The 18,054-nt window shown below is 49.0% G+C and overlaps 1 protein-coding gene across 3 annotated transcripts in view; it reads left to right on the top strand.

Annotated features, from left to right (window-relative positions):
• SEMA5B (semaphorin 5B) overlaps positions 1-18,054 on the top strand; it is a 118,912-nt gene that overhangs the window by 59,483 nt on the left and 41,375 nt on the right. The window lies entirely within an intron of this gene.

The following is an 18,054-nucleotide window of genomic DNA, read 5'->3' as shown; positions in this document are numbered from 1 at the left end:
CTGCTCCGCGGCATGCGGGATACTCCCAGACCAGGGCTCGAACCCATGTCCCCTGCATTGGCAGGCAGACTCTCAACCACTGCGCCACCAGGGAAGCCCCCAGGGCTGGGCTTTTATACTCCTACATCAGTCAGTGATTGCCCACTGGTCTCCCAGGCTTGTCTCCATGAGGAGACCGTCCTAGGCTAAGGGCTGGCCTCTGGAGAAGTTTGCTAGGAGATGGGGAACGGGTATGCTGGCCCAGAAATGGGGGTCTGGCAGGGCACCAACAGCACCTGCTACAGAGCTCTTCCACTCCCACATTTGTCCTCTCCTCTTTCTCTCCATGAAACATCACATTAATTAAACTCAAGAATTTCCTCACAGGGACTTCCCTGGTGGCGCAGCGGTTAAGAATCCACCTGCCAATGCAGGGGACACGGATTTGAGCCCTGGTCCAGGAAGATCCCACATGCAGCAGAGCAACTAAGCCCGTGCGCCACAACTACTGAGCCTGCGCCCTAGAGCCCACGAGCCACAACTACTGAGCCCACGTGCCACAACTACTGAAGCCCGAGTACCTAGAGCCCGTTCTCTGCAACAAAGAGAAGCCACCGCAATGAGAAGCCCATGCACCGCAACAAAGAGTAGCCCCTGCTTGGCACAACTAGAGAAAGCCCACGTGCAGCAACGAAGACCCAACACAGCCAAAAATAAATTAAAAAAATAAATAAATTTATTTTAATAAAAGTGATTAATTGCTGGGATAATTCTTCCTTGACTAATCACATTTAAGTGCTTATTTTAATAAGCATTCTTAAAATGAATTTTCATGTTAATTGGATTCTCACGAGGGCACTAAGAACCCGTTTTGTTATTATTATTCCCATTATACAAACTGCTGCTAAGGTGGTTAAGTGTTTTACTTTATGGTGACTTAGCTAGTCAAAGTAGTCCATTTCTAATAGTAAAATTTCAGGTGTACTATAGATATCAGGGGGAACTCTTTTCTGAGCAACTCTTTAAATCATCAACGTCTTAGCACCCTTCCAAAGCATGAACCTCAAATGAAAATATTTATCAACTATCTTCTGTGTTCAAGACACTGGTATTTTGTGGGGGCTTTAAAAGGGTTGCAGCGTTTGCCTAAGAGGCTTTCAGTCTAATCAAGGAGCCAGATATGTAACAAATGGGGAGGTTTGATCTATCGCCAAATAAGACGGTAGGAGGGCATAGTAGGAACAGGGTATGGGGGAGCTTCTGAAGGGGAGAGGGATTTCAGGCTGGCTTTCGGAGAAGGATGGGTCTTGAATCAGTTAGATTCAAGCTAGCTGCTAGACAATCCCTTCCTGCCAGCTGGTTGTCACTGGGACACCTGTGCCAGGAAGTGGCACATCCATCCATTTATGTATTCATTCACAAACACATGTCAGCTGAGCTCCCACTACATGGCACGCTCTGTGCTTGGCTCTGGGGAGGCAGTGATGCGAGGGCTCCCCTCGGAGCTCACAGTCTAATGCAGACATGGCCCACACTGTTGTCAATTGTCCAGTCCCTCATCCCAGGTCCTGGGCAGTTCAGGCTGGCAAATGCTCTGAGCACCAGTGTCTGCTCTTGACTTCACTCAACTCTAATTAAACAAGGGGTCAGTTCGATATCTCCCTGGAAAGCAGAAGTTCTACAGGAGGGAGTGTATCACTTAGGAATGTTTTTGGCTGGAAGAAACAGAAAACACTGCTTAAAATAACTTTAGACATAAGGACTTATTTAATCACTTAACAAGAGGTTTGGAGGTGGCAGCAGCTGCTGCTCTTCGCTCACTGACTCAGGAGCAACAGGAGAGCCTTTTGTCCTCCTGGTCTGTCTCTCATAGTATCGAAATGGCTGCTATAGCTCAGGACATCACATTTTTCTGCATGGCAGGAAGGAAGGGGTTAGAGACAGCTGAGTCTATTCTCTTGTAAAGAAAGCAGCACTTTTCCAGAATCTGTAGTTGCCTGCTTAGTTCTCCTTGGCTAGAACTACGCACATGGCCACCCCTAACTGCAGGAGAGGTTGGGAAGCGTCTCACCTGGCACTGGGAATGTTGCCACTCTGTGCAACATGGGGTTCGTTACCGAGGACGATGGGGGAATGAATATCAGGGAGGCAACCAGCAGCGTTGCTGCAAGAGAGCTGTGGACTTCCTTGTGCAATCCTAGGCACTGAGCTTCTGCTCAAGAAACTTCTGGATGGGGCTTCCCTGGTGGCACAGTGGTTAAGAATCCACCTGCTAATGCAGGGGACACGGGTTCTAGCCCTGGTCCAGGAAGATCCCACATGCTGCAGAGCAACTAAGCCCGTGCACCGCAACTACTGAGCCTGCGCTCTAGAGCCCACATGCCACAACTACTGAAGCCCACACGCCTAGAGCCCACGCTCCGCAACAGGAGAAGCCACCACAATGAGAAGCCCACACACTGCAACGAAGAGTAGCCCCCGATCAATGCAACTAGAGAAAGCCCACACACAGCAACAAAGACCCAAAGCAGCCAAAAATAAATAAATAAATTTAAGAAAAGAAAGAAAGAAAGAAACTTCTGGATGAATCAGAGTGACTCCTGATAAAGCACAAACCTGCTTCCTCCCAGCCTGTCCTCTTCCTCTTTAGCACACGGGGACTATCACTTCCCTCCCCTCCCCTGCCCTGCCTCCAGCCAGGACCTCCCATCCCATTTCCCAAGTCTGCCCTCCTGGTTTCTGCTTCAGTTTCACCCACCAGGGAGTCCCTGGGAAAGGAAGATGGGAGGGAGGATGAAAGAGGAGGGAAGGTGTTAATTAAACACCAGATGTTTAACTTTGTTAATTAATGGCTCTGTCACCCTGAGTGGCATCAGCCTTCTCTTCTCTGTCTCTTTCACCCTCACCATTCTCCCCGCCTCTGGAGGGCCTGACCCTAAGGCTGAAAAGCCCAACATTGGTTCAGTGGGGCCTGAGATCAGCAGAGGGAAGATGGAGAAAATGGCCCAGGGAGACCTTGAGGAGGTGGTTCCCTTGGCCAGGAGGTAGTGAGGACATACTGGCACTGGGGACGGAGAGAAGGAAGAGTGGGAGAGAGACTGAAGGGGGAAGAGCCCTGAGGTCACAGACAGACAAGTTTTGTTTGGCACACATCGGGATTTCCGAAAATGCAAGTAATTGCTTGCATTTAAAAATAAAGGAATTTCACATAAATCCAGAAGCACAGACTTTCTTTACAAATGGGTGGATCTGGGCCCCTGTCCTCGGAAGGCAACAGTCTGGAGAAGAGGAGAGCTGAGTCCCAGCTGTCCTGTCCAGATGGGGATGGCCTGTCCCACCTCCCCTGCCCCTGTCCCTCCCCACCTCACCCCCCACCCCCACCCCGTGCACTTAGCTCATGTGTTGCCCGCCATCCCTGGGTTTGGGATCCAGTATTGAAGTACAAGTGCCAGGACTTGACAATGGGTTGGACATGGGAGATGAGGGAGAGGGGATCTGGGAATGCTGAGATGTGAGTCAGGATACCTGAGGGGTAGGGGGTGGGGCTGGGGGTGGTTCCATTGACAGAAATGGGGGATGTGGGAGGAACAGGTTAAGGGAAAAAGATGACAATTTCATTTCGGGCAGGCTGCAGTAGAAATGTCTGGGTGCCGCTGAGATGGAGATGGCCTTGTGGTCTGGAGTCCAGAAGAGTAGGGCTGGCGACCTGGGGAGGTGATGGAGCTGGGGTGGAAGTGGAAACCCTGGAGAGGAAGGAGCAGGGACCACCCAGAGCAGTCAGAGTGAGAGAAGAGGGGATTGAGAGTAGAACCTTGGAGAATCACAGATCTGGGAGAAAGAACTAGAAATGAGAGTTAGGGCCAAGTGAGAGGTTGCAGGGAACCTGGACAGTGTAATGACAGAAAAGTAGGTACAGGGTCCAAGATTTTTATGGCACTGTCATCTATATTATCCGCTCTGCAGCCCAAGGAGTGTTTCCAGCAGGCTCCATGGCCAAAGCCCTTGTTCCTGCTGGTGTTGCGTGTTTGCTGACTCCCCAAAGAGACAGGAAATCAGCCATTTACATCATGGCCGTTTTACCCCTTTCAGGCCATTTGGAGCCTTCTGTCTAATAACTTTAGAATGAAAGGCTTTGTCCCTAACTGAAAATTTCAGTATCATCCCAGAAATGGGGAAGCAGGTTGTGTGCACGTAGGAAGGATGTAGCTTTTGCTGCTGACACAGACACACAACTCCACTGCTCCAAAAAAATCTCACTAAGGAAAGGCAGAAGGCACCAGGCTCTGGAGTCAGAGAGCCTGACCTGTGGCCTTCCTTCCCTTACCTCTACCCTTGGGTCGTGCATGTGTGAAATGAGGGAAGGTTGCCTGAGGATTAAATGGAGGCTGGAGTCTGAGCCCGTCCCTCCCACCGGCTTCCCGCTCCCTCTGACACCACCAGCACAGAAGGCGGCAGATGTTACTGGTCTCACTTCATTTCCATAGATTTACAAGCATCCCTTTATGTGTTACTGAAAAATTGGGTGTAAATCCTATTTTAAGAACACAGTGGAACTCATTACTTGAAGAATGCTTTAGAAAATCCTTTTGGGAAGTGAATAATAATCACCCTTTGGTAAAACTTTGGTGCCAATGTTCATGAATTTCTTTGTCTGGAGTGCAGTTCACCTGTAAGGTCTTTCCCGCGGTCTCCCTTTCCATTTTGTGACCTCCTTCTTTCCCACGGGACACACTGCTCCCCTTCCCTGTGCCGTCATCTCCCATCTCTGGTCCTCTCTCCCCACCCCCTCAGGCTCTGGGCTCCCTGACCGTCCCCTCAGCAGTAGCCTCTTTCTTCCTCCCCAAGACTGTGGCCGTGACTTGATGGTGATCTTTTACCTGCTACTGCTCTTCCTTCTTTAGAAATTCAGGCACAGATGAGTCTCCAGATGCCAGAAATGTTTGCTGCGTGTGAATGACTGGGTGGGAGTACGTATGGTGGGTGTAGTAGGCAGAATAATGGCCCACCCAAGACATCCCTGTCCTTATCCCTGGAACCTGTGAATGTGTTACCTTATGTAGCAAAAGGGCTTTGCAGCTGCGATTCAGTTAAGCACCTTGAGATGGGAGAGCATCCTGGACTATCCAGGTTGTCCCATTGTGATCACAAGGGTCCTTAAAAGTAGAGGAGCTTTCCGAGCTGTGATAGAGGGCCATGTAACTACCAAAGAAGGGTTAGAGAGAGGCAGTTTTGCTGGCTCTGACGATGGAATGTGGGCGGCCTCTAGAAGCTGGAAAAAGCAAGGAAATGGATTCTCCCCTAGAGCCTCCAGAAAGGAATGCAGCTCTGCCTACACCGTGATTTCAGTCCAGTGAGACCCGTGGCAGACTTCTAACCTACAGACTGGAAGAGAATAAATGTGTGTTCTTTGAAGCCACCAGGTCCATGGTAATTGGTTACAGCAGCAACAGGAAACGAAGACAGCGGCCAGCACACGGTTCGCCTGGACGTCAGGCCTCACACCTAACCTATCTCTTTTGCCTTGTTCACTGGATATCCAGGGACTCACCCCAAATTGCCCCCTGTGGTTTCAGCTAGTCCTGGGTCTGCATCTAACTCCTGTTGCCCAAGCCTCAGCCTGGGCTGCATGATGCCCCAGCCAGGTAGCCAAGGTGCGATGGACAATAGGGGGCTCACTTCACTCACTGATAAGTAGCGCACACCCTGGTGGGGAGTGAGGGTCTGGCAGTGGGCGCCACACTGCGGGGAGAGTGGGAGAAGACCTGATCCTCTGGGGTGGGGCTGGGGGGTCAGCCGCACACCCCCTGGGATCTCCTGGTCCTCCTCAATCCCGTGGATTTTAGGAGCTCTTTTTTAAAAAATTGTGGTAGCATACACACAACATAAAACTTACCATCTTAACCATTTCTGTGTACAGTTCAGTAGTATTATGAACATTTGCATTGTTGTGCAACCATCACCATCACCCATCTGTAGAACTCTTTTCATACTGCAAACTGAAGCCCTGTACCCAGTAAATAGCAGCTCTCCATTCGCCTCTCTCCCCAGCCCCTGGCAACCACCATTCTACTTTCTGTCTCTGTGAATCTGACTACCCTTCATATGAGTAGAATCATACAATATTTGTCCTTTTGTGTCTGGCTTATTTCATTCACCATAATGTCTTCAAGGTTTGTCATGTTGTAGCGTGTATAAAAGTTTCTTCCTTCATAAGGCTGAATAATATTCCATTGTATGTTTATACCACATTTTGTTTTTTCATTCATCTTTTGATAGACACTTGGGTTGCTTCCCCTTTTGGCTATTGAGAATAATGCTGTTATGAACATGGGTGTACAAATATCTTTTCGAGTCCCTGCTTTCAATTTTTGGGGGTATATACAGGCATAGCTTGGAGATGTTGTGGGTTCAGTTCCAGATCACAGGAATAAAGTGAATATTGCAATAAAGCAAGTCACATGAATTTTTTGGTTTCCCAGTGGGCATGAGTTATGTTTACACTATACTGTAGTCTATTGTGTTCAACAGCATTATGTCTAAAAAATTGTACATACCTTAATTTAAAATACTTTATTGCTAAAAAATGCCAAAACAGGAAGTTCCCTGGTGATCCAGTGGTTAGGACTCAGCACTTTCACTGCCGGGGCCCGGGTTCAATCCCTGGTGGGAAACTAACAGCCCCACAAGCCGCACAACCGAAAAAAAAAAAAAAAAAGCCAAAACAATGACAATAGTAACATCAAAGGGCACTGATCACAGATCACCATAACAAATATAATAATAATGCAAAAGTTTGAAATATTGCAAGAATTACCAACACGTGACAGAAAGCAGAGGAAATGAAGTGAGCAAACGCTGTTGGAAAATGGCACCGATAGATTCGTTCAAGGTGGGGTTGCCACAAACCTTCAATTTGTTAAAACAAACAAACAAACAAGCAAAAACAAAACAGTATCTACTAGGCACAATAAAGCAAAGCACAATACAATGAGGTATGCCTGTACCCAGAAGTGAAATTGCTGGATCACATGGTAATTCTATTTATATTTTTTTGAGGCACTGCCATACTGTTTTCCATAGCAGCCGCACCATTTTACAGTCCCACCAACCTACTTTAACCATTTTAAAGTCAGTGGGATTAGGAACATTCACACTGTGGGTAACCATCAGCACCACGCCTTTCTGTAGGGGTTCTTTGGATTGTAGAACTGCCTCTCCAGGTGTTGAGAACCATGCTCTGGTGAGTGAATAGAAATGGACCCTCCCCACAAAGGTTTCTTTTGGGCAAGTGGATCTGTCATTGAAACCCCAAGGAAGCCCAGGCCTTTAGCTGGATTCGTGGGCTGTTTTTGAGCTGTAGGCATGTTTTCAAATGCAGTTTTCATTTTATACAGCAACTGAATATCTGATAGCAAAATATTTCCATGGAGAGAGCTTGCCCACGGGGAGGAGAAAAAGGAGGCTGCTCTAATGAATAGATAAGCTTGATTTGTGTTTGGCAACATCCTTAGCATTTAATTCCAGCAATTAAAGTAGGCAAGTCTCCTTTGTTTCCTTCTCCTTGCCAAAACAATTAAATATTACAGAATGTTTGGAAAACAGAAAAAAATTCCTACTCATGGACATACCACCTTAGGGTGAGCACCGCCACCACCATTCACAGTATTTGTCCGACAAGGTATGAACCAAATATGCTGCTCACCTTATTTCATTTAAGCTGCGCTGCAACCGTGAGGCAGGGTCCTGGTCCCAATCCATGGTGTGTCCCTGAACGCCAGGTTCTCTCCTCCTGTGTCTGGTCCGCCCGCCTCCACCCACATGCCGTCCCCTACAGAGTTGCCCTCACGAGGTTCACACTTGCTTGTTGTGCAAAGTGATGTAAATATTCCCTTTCTATTCTTGTTTTCAGTCCTGACCTCGTGTTGACATACTCTGTTCATAGGAGCAAGTCCAGACTGATGATAAATGCAGAATGGCTGTGGACTGCACTTTTAAGCTTTCCCCATCTGCAAATGTTTGCTGGAGCAGCCTGAGCTCCGGCAAGAAGCCCTCCAGGCCTGGACTCTGCTCACAAGGCTTTGTCAATAATGCCATTTTCCTGTGTGGTGCACTGAGACTGTGCAAGGGGCAGGCTCTGGAGCTTGGCTGTCTGGGTTTGGGTCTGACTTCTACCTGTTTGACCTTATGTGAGTTACTTAGCTGGTCTGTGCCTCAGTTTCCCCATCCATGAAATGGGGATGAGAATAGTACCTGCTCCATAGGATTATTGTGTGAATTAAATGGCATAATATAAAGAGCATAGAGCACTGCCTGATACATAATAACATGGTCTTTGTTGTTATTATTTAGTCTTGGTTTTCCCACCAGCTCCCTGCCCAGTCTCAAGCTTCACTTTCCTCATCTATAAAACACAGGGTTGAACCAAATGATCTTTAAGAGCCCTTCCTATTAAACTTTCTGTGATCACACTTTTCCTTTTATCTTCCCCATAGGTTTACTTGCAGTTAGGGGGATGCCGGTGGGGCTGCAGGAAGCATGCCAAACACTGATGGGACAAATGCATGACTTGGAGTTTGCTAGGAATAGACAGAGGAGAGGAGACGCCAGCCTAGCCTGGCCCAGCCCGGAGAGCAGAGTGCAAAGACAGGGAATGAACTTGCCCCTGGGAAAGGGGGTAGCGGTGGGGGTGGCATCCCATACCCTCACCCTCAGGTTCCAGAGCTGAAAAGTGCTGGGAAGTCTTTCGAGCCTCTGCCCCTCCCCCACCTGGTCCCAGCCTTCTCTGGGGCCCCCATCGACCAGATGGTCTAAATGGGAAGAAAAGAGAGAAATCCGTATCCAATCTGCTCTATTCAGAGCAATGGGAAGGAATCTGCATCTCAATTTTATCTTTGTGCTGAGCTTGGCTAAGCTTTGCCCCCCAAGTGGTGAGTGATGGGTGGGTGGGAAGATGGCATTCCTGGTCCTGGGCAGGGGGAGAGGGAGGGAGGAGCGCCCCCTCCCCACACCTTCCCCTCCCCACCAGACCGCAGGCAGATTGCATTCTTTCCTGCCCTTGGTTCCCCCTATTTCCTCTTCTTTTCTTTTCCTTCTCTTTTTCTCCTTTCCCAGGCAGGCAGCCAAGTGGAGACTTTGAATCAAAGCAAGGAGGGAGGGGCCCGGGAAGGAGGACCAGCTGAGCCCCCTTCCCTGAGGGTCCCCAAGGGCTCGAGGGCTGAGCTGAGGTGGGGACAGAAAGGAGCATCTCACTCTCTCCCACTCACCCTGGCCCCTGGCTGTCCAGTCTAGGCTGGAGCCCAGGGCTGCCAAGCAACTGTCAGTGCCCTGGGTGTGGGGCTCTGGACCCTGCCCTGACCGTCCAACCTCTGGAATGTCTTTCTCCAGAGCCGCTCAGGACCTGGAAAAACTGGCCTCCACAGCCAAACTCACAGGAGACTGATTTGCAGCAGGAAGTCGGCTTAATCGCAGGAAAGCACTCTCCCTGGTCTGGAAGCCGACTCAGGAAACCAAATGAAACTCCAAAGGCTGCTTAGAGAGTGTACGCAGCCAGGCAGCCAGGGCTCGGCAGGTGCCAGGAGGGCTGGAACCAGTCCTCCTCGTGGGAGGGCGGTGTGTGGAGTGGCCCAGAAGTGGGCTTCTGCAGCACACAGCCCGGGGTTCAAATCCCCACTCTGTTATCAACTGGTGCTGGGAGCTTGGGCACGCTGCTCAGTTTTGCTCACCTCTGTTTCCTCTCATCAGCTGAGAATGGTGATCTCTTGGCAGCTCTCAGCTTTCTTGCCAAACTGCTGTGAGATCTTGCAGGGAAAGAGTTTAGCACAGTGCCTGGCACAATCTCAACAGGCAGCAGCCACGTTTATTCGAGGTCATAGGTTGTCTTTTCCTTTCTCATTATACCTTTTTTTATCAGTCAAATGAAAAGAGATCCCTGGCTGCTCTGGAGACAACCCCCTTGCAGCAGTAATTTGAGGGGTCTCCACTGCTGCCTTGGTTCAGCTCTGTGACCCATGCCCCTCCTACCTGGTCCTCCAGGCCCTCCCGGCTGCTATGCAGGGCCACCCACTGCAGTTGGGCTGTTTGTGTTCTCCACTGGGTGCCAGTGGGGGCTGAGATCCAGCTGTGCTCTGAGTGCACCTAAGTCCACTCCTCAGAGTTGTCCTGCAGACAGGTGGCCTGCTCTAACCCGTCCCACCCGCTGCCCGCTGCCACCTAACTTTCCAAAGCACAGATCCAGCCACATCCTTCCCCTGCCCCAAACCATCGACATGTCCTCCTTTTCAGCAGAAGAAAACCTCCTGATGCTTCAGGTTCGTGCTAAAGTCTCCATGATTTGGCCTTGGTCTTCCTTTCCAGACTCATCTCCTGCTGCCCATTTCTCCAGCCTCGCTAGTTTATGCGAGGATGGACAAGGGCCAAGTCTCTGCCTGTGCCCTTACCATTCTGACAGTCTGGAATGAGCTTTGCCCTGATGGCTGGGCGAGCTCCTCTTCTTTCCTCAAGGCCCTATTTGAGTTCTACCTTCTACATGAGGATCTAGACCTCCATCCCACTGGCATCCTCTCACTTCCCTTTCCCAGGGCACCTTGGAATCTGCTTCCTGCTCATCCTCTCCTCATGCTTCAATCTCTTGTGGGACCATAACCTGCAGGAGAACTGGGACACCCCTTCGTTCATTCTTATACTGAATGGAATGACAGATGACCCGATGGTCCTCAGTGCGGCCTTTCAGCGTCTCCTGCCAGAGGCAGGTGTGGGCAGTGGGCTCTGGCAAGCAGGGAGGGCCCGGTTGTGCAGGGAACGTGCTGGGAGGCCAGCGTGGGCTCTGTGGGGCTCGGCTCACACACACACACACACTCTCTCCACCCCTGTCTCCCTCATCCTTCTCCCCAGAGAGCCAGACAGGAGCAAAGGTCCCTCTAGGACTGCGGGCCTTCCAACAGCCCCAGACCTGGCCCTCTGCCCTTCTTTCTCTCTCCTTCACTCTCTGTCAGCAATTTCATCCCCTCCCACGGTTGCAGCTAATCCTCCTCCCACTATCTGAGCTGGGAAAATGAGCCCTGGACAAGTCCCATAGAAGACGAGGAGTCTCAAGGGGCGGTCCGCGTGGGTGTGCATTCTCTCTCTCTCTCTCTTTCACACACACACACACACACACACACATTCACACGGCTCCAGGCACCATTACGGTGACCCCATATTGAGGACCACGGGGAATTGGGGCAGCAGCGAGAGAGAAGGCAACAGAAGCTCTGGCCAAGGCTTTGGGAAAATGCTTTCCTTGTCACTGAGGGTTTCCCAAAATAGCAAGTCAGCTCGTGCTGCTCTCCCTCCCCCTCTCCTAGAGCACCCCGCCCCGGTGCCAGAGACAAGCGCTTGGAGACAGGGCGAAGCACAGGCTTTCAGTGACCCCTTACCATCCAGACCCCAGGCCCAGGTCACTGTCTCTGCCTGGTGACTTCTCGTGCCATGGGAGACTGTCTCTGCTCCTCTAGTGAACCATAAGCTCCTTGAAGGTAGGGGCCAAACTTTTATCCTGTGACGTTCCACCTCCCTCACATCCTTTATCTATATAGGAACCTGCACATAGTAGGTATTCAGCAAAGGCTCAGTAAAGTATTGTATTAACAAATGCATGGGTGAACCTGGGAAGACATTTAGGTGACTAGTTGAATGTTTTATGTACGTGAAACTTTCATACAAATGGATTTCATAAAAGACCTACTCTGTGCTAGACTTAGTTCTGGGAGCGTGACAAGCATTCTATCCAAGGCAAGGATATATTAGCCGTATTTTACAGGTGACAAAACTAAGATTTGCACTCAGGTCCGGCAGCCTCCCAAGCTCCAGACTTTCCGTGGTACTCTACAAGCCTCAAGAAGGTGGGATGACCTCTGCTATGCACTGCCAGTGGAGAAATTCTGTGATTATTTTCATGTCAGACTAGACAAACATATTAGAAACAGACATTTCTGTTTGTCTTAGGCGTGTTGGTTGTAGGTATGAGAAACCAAACTGTGTGGAATAGGAATCGTGCTTGGCTAATGATATCTGAGGCCTGAAAAAAAGGGCTTAAATTAGGAGTGAATTATTCAATAATAATAACAATGATAATAATAGCCAACCCTTATACAGCGTCTACTTTGTGGCAGGTGCTGATCTAAGCCTATTAGACAAAATAACTCATTCAGTGTTTGCAGCAACTCTGTGAGGGAGGTATTATTATTCTCCCTATTTTACAAACAAGGAACAGACACAGAAGTGTGATGGTCAAACATGAGAAAGACGCCTGGCGGTAGGCAGAGCAGAGATGATTCTGTCATCAACAGCCCAGGTTCCACCTGTCTTTCTGCACCACGATCCTTATCATGTGGCTAGAGGTCACCTAAAGATGCAAGGCTGTCCTATCTGCAGGCCAGGCGGGAAAGGAGCCTTCTCAGATACGTCCCCGCAGGCCCCAAGCGACTTCCTTGCTCGTCTCACTGGCCACTGGTCTGAAGGCCAGGACAGGCCCTGAGCAGGGCAAGCTGCCCCCACCTCACCCCCAGTGATGCACAGGCGCCTTTAGGAAGAAGGAGGGCAAGAATGGACACCCAAGAGGCAATAGTGTGTAGGCGACTCCTGGTCTGACTCCAACAGGCTTAGGCAAAAACAGGGACTTTGATTACAAGGATCTGGGAGCGGGTGGCTCACGGAAGTAGAACGTAGCCAGACCTCAGGAAAGGGCTAGAACTGGGAACTGGAAGGCTGGCAGCGTCCCAGGGAGACTGCTCTCTCCTGCCACTGGTCTCTGACTTCTGCTCCTCTCCTCAGCCCACAGGACAGGTGGAAGGCAGCGTCCCCATGGGGCCATTAGTGTTCCAGTTTCCTCTAAAAAGACTGACTTGACCCTGGGGTTGGGGGTGGGAAGCATACACCCAAATGGCCAGGGAGAGCATCTGATTGGTCTGTTTTGACCACATGACTTCCCTGGGTGCAGGCAGCTATGGTGGGGGGGGGGTGGATAAGGTGTGTAAGGCTGCTGAGGGTCCACCCCTTTAACGTGTGGATGGGGGGAGATCATTTCCAAAGATGGGGAATTCTTGGGAGTTGGGAAGTCAGGCCCCACCCCAAGTATCTAGAAAGGGTTCAAGAAGTCAGACCCTGTAACCCTCTCAGTGACGTGCAGGTTAACTGCCTCCTTTTTTCACTATGGCAGCCCCTGCTCTGCTGGCATCTGCAGGCCCTGGTTCACGGAGCCCTGGCCATCTGCACCCCATGCTCCGGCCCCATCCCTTGCCACCCTGTTCCTTCTGTCCCTCCTCTGTACCCCTCTTAGGGTCTCCTGGCTTCCTTGCCAAGGGCAGAGGAGGTCCTTGAAGGTGGTGGTCAAAGAGGCTGGGCACGGCCCCTGTGGCATTGCTGAAGTCAGCACCTCGGCCACCCCGCATCCTCAGGATTAGAACCCCCCCCCCCGGAACAAAGACTCTTCCTGTCTGCTCCCTAATCAGGGTCTGCCTGTCTCTGGGCGACTCTGGTCTGCGTGCCGCTTGCATGTCCATCGACTGCTCGGGCTCTCTCTGCCTCTGTTCTCCTCCCTCACCTGAGCAGAGGAGATCGCAATCCAGGCTCTGCCCTCACTCCTTCCCGCCCTCATTCCTGTGCCGTGTACCCTTCCCTTCTCCTCAAGCAGCAGATGTGCTGTGCTGGGGCCAGGTGGACAGAGTGATATTAATCTAGCAATTACTGATTCAGGAGGGACTTGGAGGACATATTTACGTGAAAACCATAATGTGAGCAGAACTTCTGCTGCGGAAATTAGGTATTTTTAGGCCTGGGGTCTGGGGGAGAGGAAGGGGCCTAGGATGTGCTCCTAATTCAGGCTGGGGGGACTCAGAATCTGGCCACGCAGAGGGCCAGGCCTGGGGACTCTGGGGGTGGCAGGGAGGCCTGGGAAAGAAGCATAGGGCAGGGGGAGGGTTGGGAATAATGGGGGGAGGGCAGTTGCCTTACCACCTTCGATGTCCTCAGAGGCCAAAGGAAGAAACACCCCAGCTAAGGTCTAAAAAGAGTATACTTGCATATGCATTGAACATTGACAATTAGAGGTTAATATCAGTCAGGGTCCCCACAGGAAACAGATGGCACATGCAAATTGGGAAATGTGAGGGCAGTTTAATAAAGGAACTGTTGACAGTGGTGTGGGAAGGGTTTGGGGAACCATATGGGAAGGCTCACTGTGCAATATCCTGGGGCTGATAACCAGGGGCAGTACACCCCCAGGCCTGAAGGGAGGACGTGGGGAGCGATTGTGGAAACCTGGAGGCCGAGAACAAGCTCTGACCTTCTGTGGAGGGATGCAGCGGCCCACTCTGCTGCCTCCTTCCTCCCTCCCTCCCTCCCCCTCCCCATCTTCTGCCAGTGCCCCCCATTGACCAGAGGGAAGGAGGCCCCCATGCAGTCCAGACACAGAACAGGGAGGGGGAGGGAGAGTGGAGGAAAGAATAGAAGGCATCCATCGCAAGGGCGCAAGGGAATTTCCCCAGTCCTCCCCGCTCCTCTTCCTTCAGGGCACCAGAATAGCTCTAATTGATGTTCACTCTCTGCCGGGCACTGTTCTAGGCCTTTAAAAGGTAGGGAGGGAGACGCAAGAGGGAGGAGATATGGGGATATATGTATATGTATAGCTGATTCACTTTGTTATACAGCAGAAACTAACACACCATTGTAAAGCAATTGTACTCCAATAAAGATGTTAAAAAAAAAAAAAAAGGTAGTACACTCCAGTATCCATGGGGGATTGGTTCCAGAAACAGCGCCCTCATACCAAAACCCTCAGATGCTCAACTACCTTATATAAAATGGTGTAGTATTTGCATATAACCCATGCACATCCTCCCATATACTTTAAATCATCTCTATATTACATATAATACCTAACGCAATGCAAATGCTGTGTAAATAGTTGTAAATGCTATGTAAATAGCTGCTGGGAGCATGGCAAGTTCAAGTTTTGCTTTTTGGAACTTTCTGGAATTTTTTTTCCCCAAATATTTTCAATCCATGGTTAGTTAGAGGCAGAACCCGCTGATACAGCCACCTGTAACTCCTTTAACTTTTACAACTGCTGAGGGAGTTGATATTGTTATGCTCACTCCCAATTCGGGGAAACTAAGGCAGGGAGAGGTTAAGTATTTTTTCCTAGAGTCGCACAACTGGTGAGGAGAAGGCTGGGATTTGAACTCAGGTTGACTGGCTCCAGAGGGTTGGCTTTGCCCGTTGATTCCTCACTCCCCCAAGGCCAGGAATCAGCGTCAAGGAAAGGAGATGATGGGCACCCAGGACAGGACAGCAGTGCCAAGCCCTTTGCAGCAGGAAGGACCCAGCTTAGCGCTGAGGAATAAGTTCCAGTGAGCAAGTGTGTGAAACATCGCTCCAGGGAGTAAGTTTGAGCCAAACCTCCCTCCCAGAGGGTCTCTGCTCAGAGAGATGGCCAGGCTCTACTGGGGAGGGACAGAGAATTGATCCTGAGAATGAAGGAATGAAAGAGGTGCTCTGGGGACTAATGACCCGTGGGGTGCAGGATGGGGTAGGGTAAGGGTGCATGGACGGTGTGGTCACTGGGGTACTTCTGGAAGCCTTGCAGCAATGCAGTGATAGGTTTTAATACCATTTCACACACAGGTGAGGGAACTTAAGAAGAAAATCATCCTGCTGTAGCTTTCCAGACCTGGAGTAAGTAGTGGCAGTAGGGAGGGAAGAGAGAGGAGGCGTTAGGAGCAAAAAAGAGCACGAAGGAAACCCAGGGGCCTCTAGGGCTTGGGGAGGCTCATCACAATCACCTTTGGGACCACTTACCTGCTAGCCCCAGGACTCCGCCCCCAGTGGAAGTGATTCTGATTTGCTCCTATCCCAACGGGGAAATCCCTGATCTAGTTCAACCTTTCCCTTCACAAATAATGAAAGTGACATCAAAGAGGTCACTCAGTGGGTTAAGGACATGTGAGGGATGTGGGATCAACAGGGCTTGGTGACACATTGGATGGGCCGGGGAAGGAAAGAGGGGGGAACTGATTCAGAGGGTCTGGGTCAGGCTCCAGAGGAACCGTTGGGCAGCTCCATATTAGAAGTTTCAGGGAACCAACACTAATTTTTAAAAGGTTTTTAAAATTTTTATTGAATAGGTATTATTAAACAAATTTAATATTCAAAAATGAAAACAATATAAAAAGGTATATATTGAGAAGACTGGATCACCATTTTGCTACTTTTAAGTAACCTTTTTTTAAAGAATTAGTTTTGGTTTATTTTTCCACTGTATCGTAATGCTAATACAGCAAATATAAATATATATTCTTATTTCTACCCTCTTTTTAAAAAAATTTATTTATTATTTATTTATTTTTATTTTTGGCTGCGTTGGGTCTTTGTTGCTGCGCACGGGCGTTTCTCTAGTTGCGGTGAGCTGGGGCTTCTCTTATTGCGGAGCACAGGCTCTAGGCACGTGGGCTCAGCAGTTGTGGCTCATGGGCTCTAGACCACAGGCTCAGTAGTTGTGGCCTACAGGCTTAGTTGCTCTGCGGCATGTGGGATCTTCCCGGACCAGGGCTCGAACCCGTGTCCCCTGCATTGGCAGGCGGATTCTTAACCACTGCGCCACCAGGGAAGTCCTCTACCCTCTTTTTTACACAGAAGGTGCTATTACACTGTTTTGCACCTTTCTTTTTTCACTTAATATACCTGGAGATTCCTCCATAGCAAAATCTGGAGCAAACCCCCATTCTTTTCTGGAGCTGCATCATATTCCCTTCCAAAGACATACCGTGGCTTGTTTAAGCAGTCTCCAGTTGCTGGATATTTGGTTGTTTCCTGTCTTTTGTTATTTCAAAAAATACCACAAGGAATAATCTTGTGCATAAGTCACTTTGCCTGTGTGCAGGTGCCCTTATTGTCTATTTTTGTTTCTTAACTGTGGTGAAGGAGCAGGTTTTACCTTTCAATTTACACTCTGTGGCGGATGGATACTTATGTAAAATTCAATAAAAGCGAATTCCTTGAAGAGTGAATTGAAAAAAAAATCTAGGCAAAATACAAGTCCACATATTTTGTTATTACATCCAATAGACATAAAAATTGCTCTGTCAAATTACTCTAAAGATTTTAAAAACCACTCTCCAAATTCATTTATCTTATCTCAGACTGGTCACAGCTTGTGGATCGGGCTACCGCTTTACTCCCAGGAATTAGGTCAAAGGGTAAATGCCTCTGTTGTTTTGCCAGATGTTGCCAAATCCCTCCCCATCGGGTTGTACAATTTTGCCCACCCGCCAGCAGTATATGAGAGCGCCCCTTTTTCCACTGCCTCACCAAGAGCTGTCATCTCACTTGGATATGTGCTAAACTGACAGCTGAACAGCGATATCTCAGTCCAAGTTTTCATTTGTGTTGCTCTTATTATGTGTGAGAATAGCGTCATTCATATTTTTAAGTCCTGTTTGTATTTATATTCTTTGCCATTTTTCTACTGGATTGTTGGTCTGTCTCCTCTTAATTCTCAGGAATTCTTTGTATATTAGGAATATTAGCCCCTTGTCTCTGACATGAACTGCAAATCTTTTTCCCTTTCTTGTCATTTGCCTTTTGATTTTGCTTGATGTTTGTTCTGGGGAGAGAGGAAGCATGCAGAAGTTTGTGGGTTTTATGTAGTTAAATTTGTCAGTCTTTTCTTTAATAGCTTCTGGATTTGGAGTCATGGTTCTCCACTCCAAGGTTATAAAGAATTCTGCCCACATTTTCTTCTAGTATTTTTCTGGTTTTATCCTTAACATTTAAATCTTTCATCCAGTGGAATTTTTCCTAGTTGGTGTGAGTTATGGATCTAAATTTATCTTTTTACAAATGACTACCCACTTGTCCTAACTCCATTTATTAAAATCCCTAAGATACCACCTTTATCATTAAAATAAATTTTAAACCATTTGGGATCATAATAGAAAAAGCTCTATAATTTGTCAGTTTTTGTCCAGAATACCATTACAAGAGAAATTAGCTTTCAAGATATGATCTATAACTTTACATTACTAGAGCAGAGCAAACTCT

This window comes from Eubalaena glacialis, chromosome 6, assembly GCF_028564815.1.
Source record: "Eubalaena glacialis isolate mEubGla1 chromosome 6, mEubGla1.1.hap2.+ XY, whole genome shotgun sequence".
NCBI classification, from domain to species: domain Eukaryota; kingdom Metazoa; phylum Chordata; class Mammalia; order Artiodactyla; family Balaenidae; genus Eubalaena; species Eubalaena glacialis.
Note: the sequence above shows the minus strand (reverse complement) of the source record. Positions and strands in the feature narration are given on the sequence as shown.